The sequence below is a fragment of the Ammospiza caudacuta genome, chromosome Z, assembly GCF_027887145.1.
Source record: "Ammospiza caudacuta isolate bAmmCau1 chromosome Z, bAmmCau1.pri, whole genome shotgun sequence".
NCBI classification, from domain to species: domain Eukaryota; kingdom Metazoa; phylum Chordata; class Aves; order Passeriformes; family Passerellidae; genus Ammospiza; species Ammospiza caudacuta.
This window is the reverse complement of record NC_080632.1, coordinates 7,584,346-7,594,362: the sequence shown is the minus strand read 5'-3', so window position 1 is coordinate 7,594,362 and position 10,017 is coordinate 7,584,346.

Below are 10,017 nucleotides of genomic sequence, written 5' to 3'. Positions count from 1 at the left end.
AGTGGAGGCCATGGGCTACACCTCACTTTGGGAAGGAGCCCTGGGAATTAGCCTGATCTGGGAGGGCAAAAAAAGGAGCTCTCCAAAAAGCAGGAAAAGATCCTCTGGAAGGAATAGATGATGACAATATTTCTGCAGAAAAGCGAATAAAAGGATAATTGAAGCATTTCAAAGTGCCCAGACTGAAATTTATTTGCCAATACGACAACCCCAAAGTCTCTGTGGTGTGTCAAGAAGCTCAGGAATGAACTGCAAGGCTTGGATAAACATCATTGGTGTTGTTAGCCTTAAGAAACACATAATCCCATAAGCGATTATATGCAGGTGCTTTTATTAAGACCTCTGGGTTTCAGGAGTATTCAATTCAAATCTGACTCCAACCATATATTTGAGATGATCATGCTTTTATGTTCTATCGTTACATAACTTCCATGTTAATTATTACACTTCTATTGTTCTATTGTATACATAGACTTCAGCCAAGCATAGCCCTCCCTAAATTTCCAATATAATTGTTCATGATTCTTCTCATGACTACAAATAATTATATTTAATTACTAAACAATCATCACATCTAACAATTATATAATTTTTCATACTGCTTATGCAGGTTGATCTGGGAAAACACAAAGCCTAAAATTTTCAGATTCAATCTTTTACATTTTCCAGGGCTCCACTATCAGTGTCTGTCCCCCAGAGCACAAGCAGCTCCCCAACAAGACTAAGGGACAAAGCTTCCCCCTTCAGCTCCCCACAGCAGCTCTAGGGAATCTCTCTCCATTGCAAGATCTCCTTTGTCAGTCTACAGTGACAGGAGTTGGCTGCAGGAGGCATTTGCATTGGAGCTCTCCCCAGATGGGGGGAAGAAAAGGAAAAGGTGATTCATGAGGAAAGAAAAGGGCAATGCTGTTTGGGAAGACACCAGTGTGAGTTTGCTACAACTCTAGGCCAGAAATGCTTTGAAGAAAGCAACATCCATCCATGGGGCAGCACTTTGGCTTTGATATCCATGCTGACAAAATTGCTGCCCCTTCCTGCTGCTGTAGCTGACTCCAAATCATGAGAAATGCGCCAACTCTGCCAAAGACAGGAGGACATGCTGAGATGAAACCAGCTAGTCTGCAAAAAGGAGTCCAAATTAATGTTTTCTAAGTCCCACTTTTCATCCTTTCTGCAGCCAAGCCAGAGCAATGTCCTTCCTCTCTGTCCCCGATGGTTATCCAGGCATGGGATGCAGCATGTGGACAGAGCCTGTCACTGCTCCCAGTGCCCTGCCCTGCCCTTCGCTGCCTGCCTTGCCCTTCCCTGTCCTGCTGGAACCTGCTGTGCTGTGCCGTGCCGAGCCGAGCCAAGCCTGGCCAGCGGTCGCGTATTTCGGGAATGATCCTCCCCTCTGCTGGCCGTCAGCGTAATGAACATAGCACTTTCTAACTTTGACTAGTTAGAGAGTCTTTGTCGGTGATTTTCAGTTTTAACAATGCAGGGAGCTTTTGTTTTCCCTGACAGAAGCACAGTTGCTGCCAAGGGAAGCACACCCAAAGACCAGTAGTGACCCAGCCTTCCCTTTGCTTCCCTTTTCCTTCCCTCACTGCTACACAGTGCTCTCATACCACGACCTCAGTGCTGCCTCACCCGAGCATTTAGAGCTGCCTCCACGCCATTCCAGGTGAAGTGCAGGTGCTCACAATTCTGAGGTTTTCCTAGCTTCTTGGGAGAAGGTGTTTGCTTCATCTGGACTTCTTGGCGTTTCATCAGAGGAGCCAGGAACAGGCAAATTTCATCTCCACTGTGAGCTCTTCATTCTGCTTGTTCCCATGGAGCTTAAATGCCAACCTGAGCTCATCGTTCCTCTGGTACCCATAGACCATCACAACCCTTCCCTGGCCTCTCCAGAGAGGAGCAGCTGCACATCTTCAGAGCAGCACTTGCCAGCCCGCAGCCCATCAGGGAGGGAAAGAGCTTCTGCCCTTGCTTTCCAAGCAGCTCCTGGTTAATGACCCTTTCAAGTGTTTTCCTGCAGTGCTCTATCATGGGTAGATCTCAAGTGAGAAGCAGGTAGAAAGTGTCAAGTTGCCTAGGAAGGGGGACCTTGAAAACAGAAAGATTCTCTGCCTCATTTTCCTGTCCTCGCTGCAGATTTGGAGGGTGTTCTGGACATTTTATAGACAGACTCTCTGTAGGGGTACAAGGGCACGGTGAAAGATATTGCCTAACAAGTGGTCAGTGTTAGGTGCACTCTCCTCTTTCTTTGAATGAAGCCAAACTGGGACTCTGATAGGACATTGCAGATGTTTAAGACTGTCTGCCCTGCAAATCAAGCCGTGCCATTGAAATGAGCTCTGTGTGCCCAACAACAGCTGCAGCTGAAGAATATGACCTCACCCTCAAGGCTGTTTATAGAATAACCTCACAGTACAAGTTTAGCATGCATGTCTATAGATCTGGGCTCTTCCTGGGTGAATCCATTTTCTGTGGTCTTTTGTGATGAGAAACCAAATGTAGCCAAATCCCAAAGCTGCTGGGAAGAAACACAATGCTGTGATTCTAGGGTGTTTGTGTGTGTGTGTGTGTCTCTGTGCGTGTCTATATCAGATTTCCAGTCCATGCTTTAATCTATGTACATGTCAATTTGGATAAATATTTTTAAGAGGAAGAACTCACTCCTTCAATCCTCTGGGAAGTCTGAATACATTTCTGGAACGGAAGTTGCTGTGTGCTTCCTGTGACGTTTGATCCAAGGCAGCACTAGAGCTCTGCGTCCCAGAGACACATTTTGGAGCCTGACCAATGTGTTTGGATTCTTGCAGCCAGGCCAGACACTTCAAGCCCCCAGCACTCCAGCTGCCAGCGCAGGTTCTGCAGCATGGACAGCCACAGCTGGCTGTGGAATACTCCTGGGAAAGAGGAATTGCCACCGCCGGTTCTGGACATGGTGCTTGAGACACTGGAGGAGATGTTTTCTCCCTCTGCTTGGGCAACTGCATTGGGCAGGGAAGAAAGGGGCTGGACTGAGAACTTGTGAATGTTGTTGCATGGCTGAGAAGGAAAAGCTTCTTGAGTTCAGCTGTGAATGGACAAGGAAGTATTTGCCTGGTAAAGCATGACTTCTTAAAGAAGAGGGTATGAAAATGTCATCCATGAGTAAGGATGGAAAGGTGTGAGCCTGTGTTGGCCAAGTTTGGGTGCTCCTTTTCCTGGGAAGAACCCCTGATGCAGGAGCATTTGTGGTGAGGAAGTGGAAGCTTTGTAGGTTCTAAGAGGCTTTGTTTGATGGGAAAGAAGAGAAGAGTGTTTGCAGAAGTGGCACTGAAGGCCCAGTGTCCCGTGCAGGGAGGGGCATGCCAGAGGTGCCTCTGTTGCAGCAGCAGATGTGGGCTGTGCCTCTTTTGGGTGGGAAAGCCAAGGCAAAGCAAGGGCTGGGCTGCTGCTGCTGCTGCTGCTGCTGTGTGAGCCCTGCCGTGCGTGTGGGCGCTCCCAGAGCTGTGGCTGGGGCTGGGCTGCAGCTGCAGCTTTCTTGTCCTCTCAGTAAGCTGCTGCCTGCAGTCCAGTTTCCATCTGGGAAATCCTCAGCTGGGCAAACTGGCCAGTCTTGCTGTCCATGTTGCAGAGCTCTTTCCCCTTGCTCTTGGGCATCTCTGTGGGAAGAGATGTGTGCTGCAGCCTGGATGAGACTTCTGTGCTCAGGGCTGTGGAGGAAGGAGCACATCCCTTTGCCAGGAGCTGGCAGGACTCCTGCTTAGCAACCATTCCATGTGTTCAGTGTCACCCCCATGTTCAACACTGTCAGCTCTGACAGCTTTTGGACTGTGTTTGAGAAGTCAATTTTTCTGACTGTTGAAGGGCTTTGGGTCCCAGAGTTGTTGTTAGGAAGAAGGGATTAAGTGTGTGAGCCATGGAGTTGTTGGACCAGGTGTTTTGTGTAAGTGGTGAGAAGGGTTTCTTCCTTCCTGTTTCTCTTTCAAGGGCAATATTATTATTGCCCCTGAGTCTTCAGGAGAGGAGCCTGTGGGCAGAGCTGCAGCAGAGGGAGCTTTGCCTGGCACCGAGAGCCGCAGGAACAATTCCCAGGAGCCCGAGGAGCTTGGTAGGGACAGAGCCCCCAGTGGTTTAGAGAGGGGTGAGATGGCTGCTCTGAGCCTGCCTCTGGCAGTGAGGGAGATGAGAAGGGTTGAGTTCCTGTCTGCAGGCTTGGTGCTTCCTGGTGCCTTGAGTTCAAATCCTGCACGGGCACAACCTGCCTGAGCCCTGCCCTCCACGCTTCTCCAGAGGCTCTGACACTGAGTCCTCTGCTGGGGCAAGAGAGCAGGGAATAAACCTGACCTGGTGGCAGTTGTGTCACCAAGCCAGGTGTCCCAGTTTTGTGCTGATGTCCGTGGATAAGTTTGCTGCAGGATGTCAGTGCTCTGGAGGCAACCCGGAGTGACTCTTGAAGCAAGAGAGGAAAAGCCCAGCAAAAGGTCAGTGTAGAAGTCTGAGCTTTTTGTCTCCAAGCATTAAATCCATGTAGTGCCAGTCTGCCGATAGCTGTAGTGAGATACATTAAAAATACAAGCAGCAGAAGCTCTGAGGCAAGGAAATCATTAGTCACAGATCCAGGAGCTCAAGGAAAATCTGAAATCACCCCTTAAAGTTAGTGAGAACTAAAGGAGAGAGAGAGCACTTTGGGTCTGCATCCTTGAGCAAAGCTGGTGCTGCCTGCAGTCCTGTTAGGGAGCTCTTTCCTTCACAGCTGTGAGAAACAGAATTCACTGCTTAGAATTATAAAATGTATAATACTAATAGGATAAAAAAAGACAATATTTGCAGCACTGTGGTGCTCGGGGCTAACACCCAAACAACACCTGGTGCTAAGTGACAGTGTTAGCTTTATGGTGTTACATTGCTGAGAGGCAAGTATATTCATGTGTTTCATGAATTTTTCAAGCATTCTTGGGAATTTTCTGATGTTTTGGGAACTCCTTAGTTTGATTGCTTCGCACTCAGTTTTACTGCATGACATCCTTTGCACCAGGTCAACATATATTTTTTCTGCTTGTGTGTCCTGATGTTTCACACCCTCTGATAAGGCTTTAGTAGGTTCTCCCTAAATTTCACATGGTATTCTCTAATTGTCCTCTGGTGCTCTGGTTTGTGTCAGGGTTATTTTATCACTTGGACAGGTTGGTCAGTGGACAGCCTTACACTGATTTTAGTTACACACAAGCCTTTTTTCCCGTTATGTTTTGCTAGGGTCTATAACACAATACATTCATCACACAATTGTTTCCATAAGTGATGCATAGATATTATATTCATTATGCTACTGTTTCTATGAGCAACACAGTGCTGATAGATTCTATTATATTACAAGCAGCTACAAGAGTTCTAATTGATGCTATTTCTAAATACTTATAATCACTAACAATGCCCATAAGCTAATACATAAATTCCTAAGCCAAAATTACCCGGTCATTTGTCACGGAGCTGTTCATCCCAGAGCTGGCGGTTGTTTTGGAGGAGCTGTGGCTCACTGCAGAGGGCAGGTTGTAGATGGCAGGGAATGGTGCTAGTTGATAACTCAGCTCCCAGCACCTTCAGCTTCAGCCATTTCAGTGAGGACTGAGGTGTCTCTGTCAGCACAGAGAAAGAACCAGGCTGGGCTTCTTTGTGGCAGCTGGGTCTGTCTGTGTTTCAAGCTCTCATGGGGGCCTTGGCCCTGCGAAAGTATCCCAATACATTGAGGGCTTTCAGTGTATTGGGATACTTCAAAACTTCAGAAGTTATAAACTCTTGGAAGGAGTCTGGCTCTTTGAAGAGCAGGTTTCAAATTGCCAAGTGAGATTTTGCCTTTCGGCTCATCTTTTACAGACTTTGATAGAAGGACAGTTACTTCCAAGAGGACAAATGATGCAGAGAGGCCAATATTGACCCAGTGTTCCCTTTGCTTCCCAGACTTCCAGCTAATCTGCCTTGCCAGGAGGGCTGCCCTGCATGGGAAGAAGGACCAGAGGCAGAGCCTGTGAGCATCAGACGGGTGGAATCCCTTAGTGTACACACAGATTTATAGATTTCTACAATTCTCTTTCTATATCCATATAGTTGCATTTATAAATTTACAGAGGTGTGTTTATATGTGCATATATATACATCTATATAGTTAAATTGATCTCTATTGTTCTAGATGGGATTGAATTAGTTACATTTCTAGATTTTGTGATCTACATTTATACAGTTATTAGAGTTACATTTACATGCCTACATTTAGACACCTACATTTAGATGCTTAAATTTAGATGCTTAGATATAGATCTAGAAATATGCTGAGTTATTTAGTTAGAGGTATGTGGAAGTTTAGATGCATAGATTGAGCTGTGTAAGCCTAGGCTGCATTTTTACCTCTTTCCCCCCTCGGCTGCCTTTTTTCACCTCTTGCTTTTGCCCCTGTGCCCCCTGTGTCCCCTGTCCCTGTGCTGGGTCCAAGCTGGCGGCCGGTGCGGGCGGAGCAGCACTTCCAGCCCCGGCTGTCCCTGGAGCGGTGGGAGCTGCCGCTGGCCCCAGGCACTGTCCCCTGAGGAGCTGCTGAAGGACGGTGAGACAGAGGGGGCTGAGGGGGCTGAGGGGGCGGTGGCGCCGAAGGGACGCTGACCCTGAGCTGCTGCTGGGGCTGAGGGCTGTGGGGCAGCCGAGGGCCATGGTGGCACTGAGGGTACAGGGAAGTGGCATAGGCTGACAGACCAAAACTTCCCATGCATTTCTTCATCAATCTGCAGAAATGTTGGGTAAACAATTTGCTATTCCCTTTACTGATGCTTCTAGTATTGCGTGATCCTGTCCTGCCCAGTCAACGAGATGGCATTGGTTTAGGCATGGTGTTAGCCCTAGGGGTACTCAGCCCTTGCGGTTATGGCAAATGGATGTAACTCATGTAGAAGAATTTGGTCAGAAAAAATTTGTACATGTTTGCATTGATACCTATGCTTGTGTTTTATAGGGTACTCTCTTAACCGGTGAGACGTCATGTTGAGAAACATTTGTACAATTGCTTTCCTATATTAGGTATCCCCTTAGCAATTAAGACTGACAATAGTCCTGCTTTGTGTTCCTTAAGATTCAATTTTCTGTAATTTATGGGGTATTTGACGTGACACTGGTATTTCTCACAATCCTACTGGACAGGCAATTATTGAGCGTACCCATCAGATGTTCAAGGACATGCTGCAAAAACAAAAAGTGGGAACTCCAGTGTTATCCCCTGAGGAAAAAACAGCTAAGGCCAATTTTGTGCTTAATTAGCTCAGAACAACAGGAGATAGGGAAGATGCACCTATTCTTGTGCATCATGCCCTCACAGATAATCCAAGGGAGGAATTGCCTGACGGCATTCAGGTCATGTTCACAAGTCCAGGAACAGGGGTGTGGCAAGGACCAGCTACAGTCAAATGAAGAGGAAGAAGTTCTATGTGCTTGCTTACAGATAAAGGCGTTCGTTGGATTCCAGCCACGTGGACCTTCACTTCCCTCACAAGTTATAAATCAGATAGAAAATGCTTGATATCTGCATAGTTGTGCATGTAAGCCATGGCTTAAAGTTCATTGTATCAAGTGTAACTAAAAAACTTGGCGACAAGTTTGTCAAGAACATAATTGAGCAGTGGTCCGAGGGAAAAGCAAAAATTTCAGCCTATCAACCTAATATGCAATAACTGCTCTTACACACTTAACACTAGTACCCCGAAAATGGCATTAGCTAAATTTTTAAGGCATAACTCAAGAAGATATCAGAGTTTTCTCTAAGATGTATCTTTGATAGAAATATATAAGCAAAGATTGTTACTGCAATTGCAGTTTAGACTTGCTTTAATTGCTGTAGTAAATCAAATTGTGCTAGAGAGCAAGATAATAGCTACAGAATGTAGAGTAAGAATAGCAATACCACAAACACATCTAAAGCAGTTTGGGCAAAGCGCAGGTGTGATGGACCACAAGGGCGACAATGGCACCAGTCTGGAAAATATTAACCATGTTGCTTAGTGGAGTGATTAAGGAAACGCAGGGGGTATACAAAATAGAGCAGCGAGCTAACGTGAGGGTTACATAGGTTAAAAGAACAAGGCAAGAATCTCTCTGCCTATCACTAGCTCCACCTTCGGATCCATTTGGCACCTGTTTAATTGGCATTCCTTCAGACTCAATGGAAGAATTGGGAAATTGGACCAGAGCTCAAATTTATGGCAACTTAAGTAAGGCCTGTTCAAATTGGTGCACTAATCAAAATGGGATGATCACAGAAATTTGGTGTGAAAAACAAAGCATCTCTAGAAATCCGTTAGGAATTCAGGCATTTACAATCGTTCAAGGTTTAAATACTACAAGTCAGTGACCACAGGAATTGGATATTTTGGGATCAGTGCCAGGAAATTACTGTTTGTTCTATGATTACCACCAGGTTAAAGAGCTTATTAGGGAGAAATCAGAAAAACTCGGCGATGACGGCACTTGGATATTTCCTGTTTCTTCCTGGTATTACAATACCATGGCATACTGAGCCAATTGGACATGGTTGTATCCCTAAAACCAAAATCTGCAAGGATGTCACCTCCTGGAGTTTTTCTCATTTGTGGAGATAAAGCTTAGCCTGAGACTCCTGAGAAAGCATGAGGAGGACTGTGCTATTTTGGGAAACTGACACTGTTTGCCCCTAGCATTCAACAGATGCTTGACATCAGGCACAAATTAAATGTCCAAAACGTACTGTGCATCTATTAGGCTGAGACTGTAAGGATAATGTAGAATTGTAGAATATGCCTTTGGTTCTACTGGCATCACTTTTTACACCAGGAGTAGCTTCATCACAGGCCCTTACACAATTCAAACGATTGGCTTGTTGGACAAACAAACAAATTAACATTACATCTGCCATACTGAATGAGCTTACCACTGATGTAGGTAGCATACACCATGCTGTATTACAGGATAGGGCTGCAATAGTGTTTTTGTTGCTAGCACAGAGAGATGGGTGTGAAGATTTTGAAGGGATGTGTTGCATGAATCTGTCTGAGCACTCTGAATCTATGGACAAGCAAGTGTCATTGCTTAAGGAGAACATGATAAAAGATGACAGCTGTTTAGAATTCTTTTGATGAGTGGCTAAAATCCTGGGGAATAAGAGGCTGGCTCAAGGACTTAGTATGCTTTGGTATTAGGTATTCTTGGCTATGTAATGAATAAATAATTTTACATATTATAGGCTTTGTATTTCATTCTTTTATCAGTTCTACTAATAGTGCCTTGCTTACTACGGTGTGTGCAAAAGGAAATTGACCGTGCTTTTAAATCAGTCTGGCTTCTGCAAAAACAAAAGCGGGGAACTGTTGAAGATATTTTGCAGGTGGAGGAGTTTTTGCAAGACAACGGCCGTATTCAGCCGATGCACAATCCAGCCTGCTTGTAATAATGGACACTGAACACGTTCAGTGGGGTCGATATATCCTTGAAGAAGATGAAAGAAAAAGAGTCATCAGGACTCAGCAAGTTTGTCAGCAAGCTTGAGAAAGTGAGCCATGGGTGGGCCATACAACCCCAGCAAGATGCGTGAAAACTTAGATAATCCAAGCAGCATTCTATTTTAGATGTGTGAACAGCTAGGATTAACCAATCATGTATTAGCTAGAGACGTGTGGACAGTAGAGATTTATTATAGATAGTCTTTTTAGGAACAATAAATTTAGCTTCACTGGATCATATTGGTTATGGTGTGATGCCCATGAACCTCCGCACCCCGCACTTACGGGTGGATTCGTGTTGCCCAGAAAATGTACACATTTGGGGAAGTGCCCTTGGAAGAGAGGGGCTTAATTGCCAAGGAAACTGCTTCCCCAGGAGCCCCCAAAGAGACAGGTGCAAGTGTCTCCATTTGACTTCCTGTGTTTCCTTCAGTCCTTGCACTTGGCTGAGAGGCAGGGGAAGGATGTGAAGAGCAGCTTTGGCATCTACCTAAGCATGCAGAGAACAAGCCAAGCACCTGTGGCAGGGTTTGTT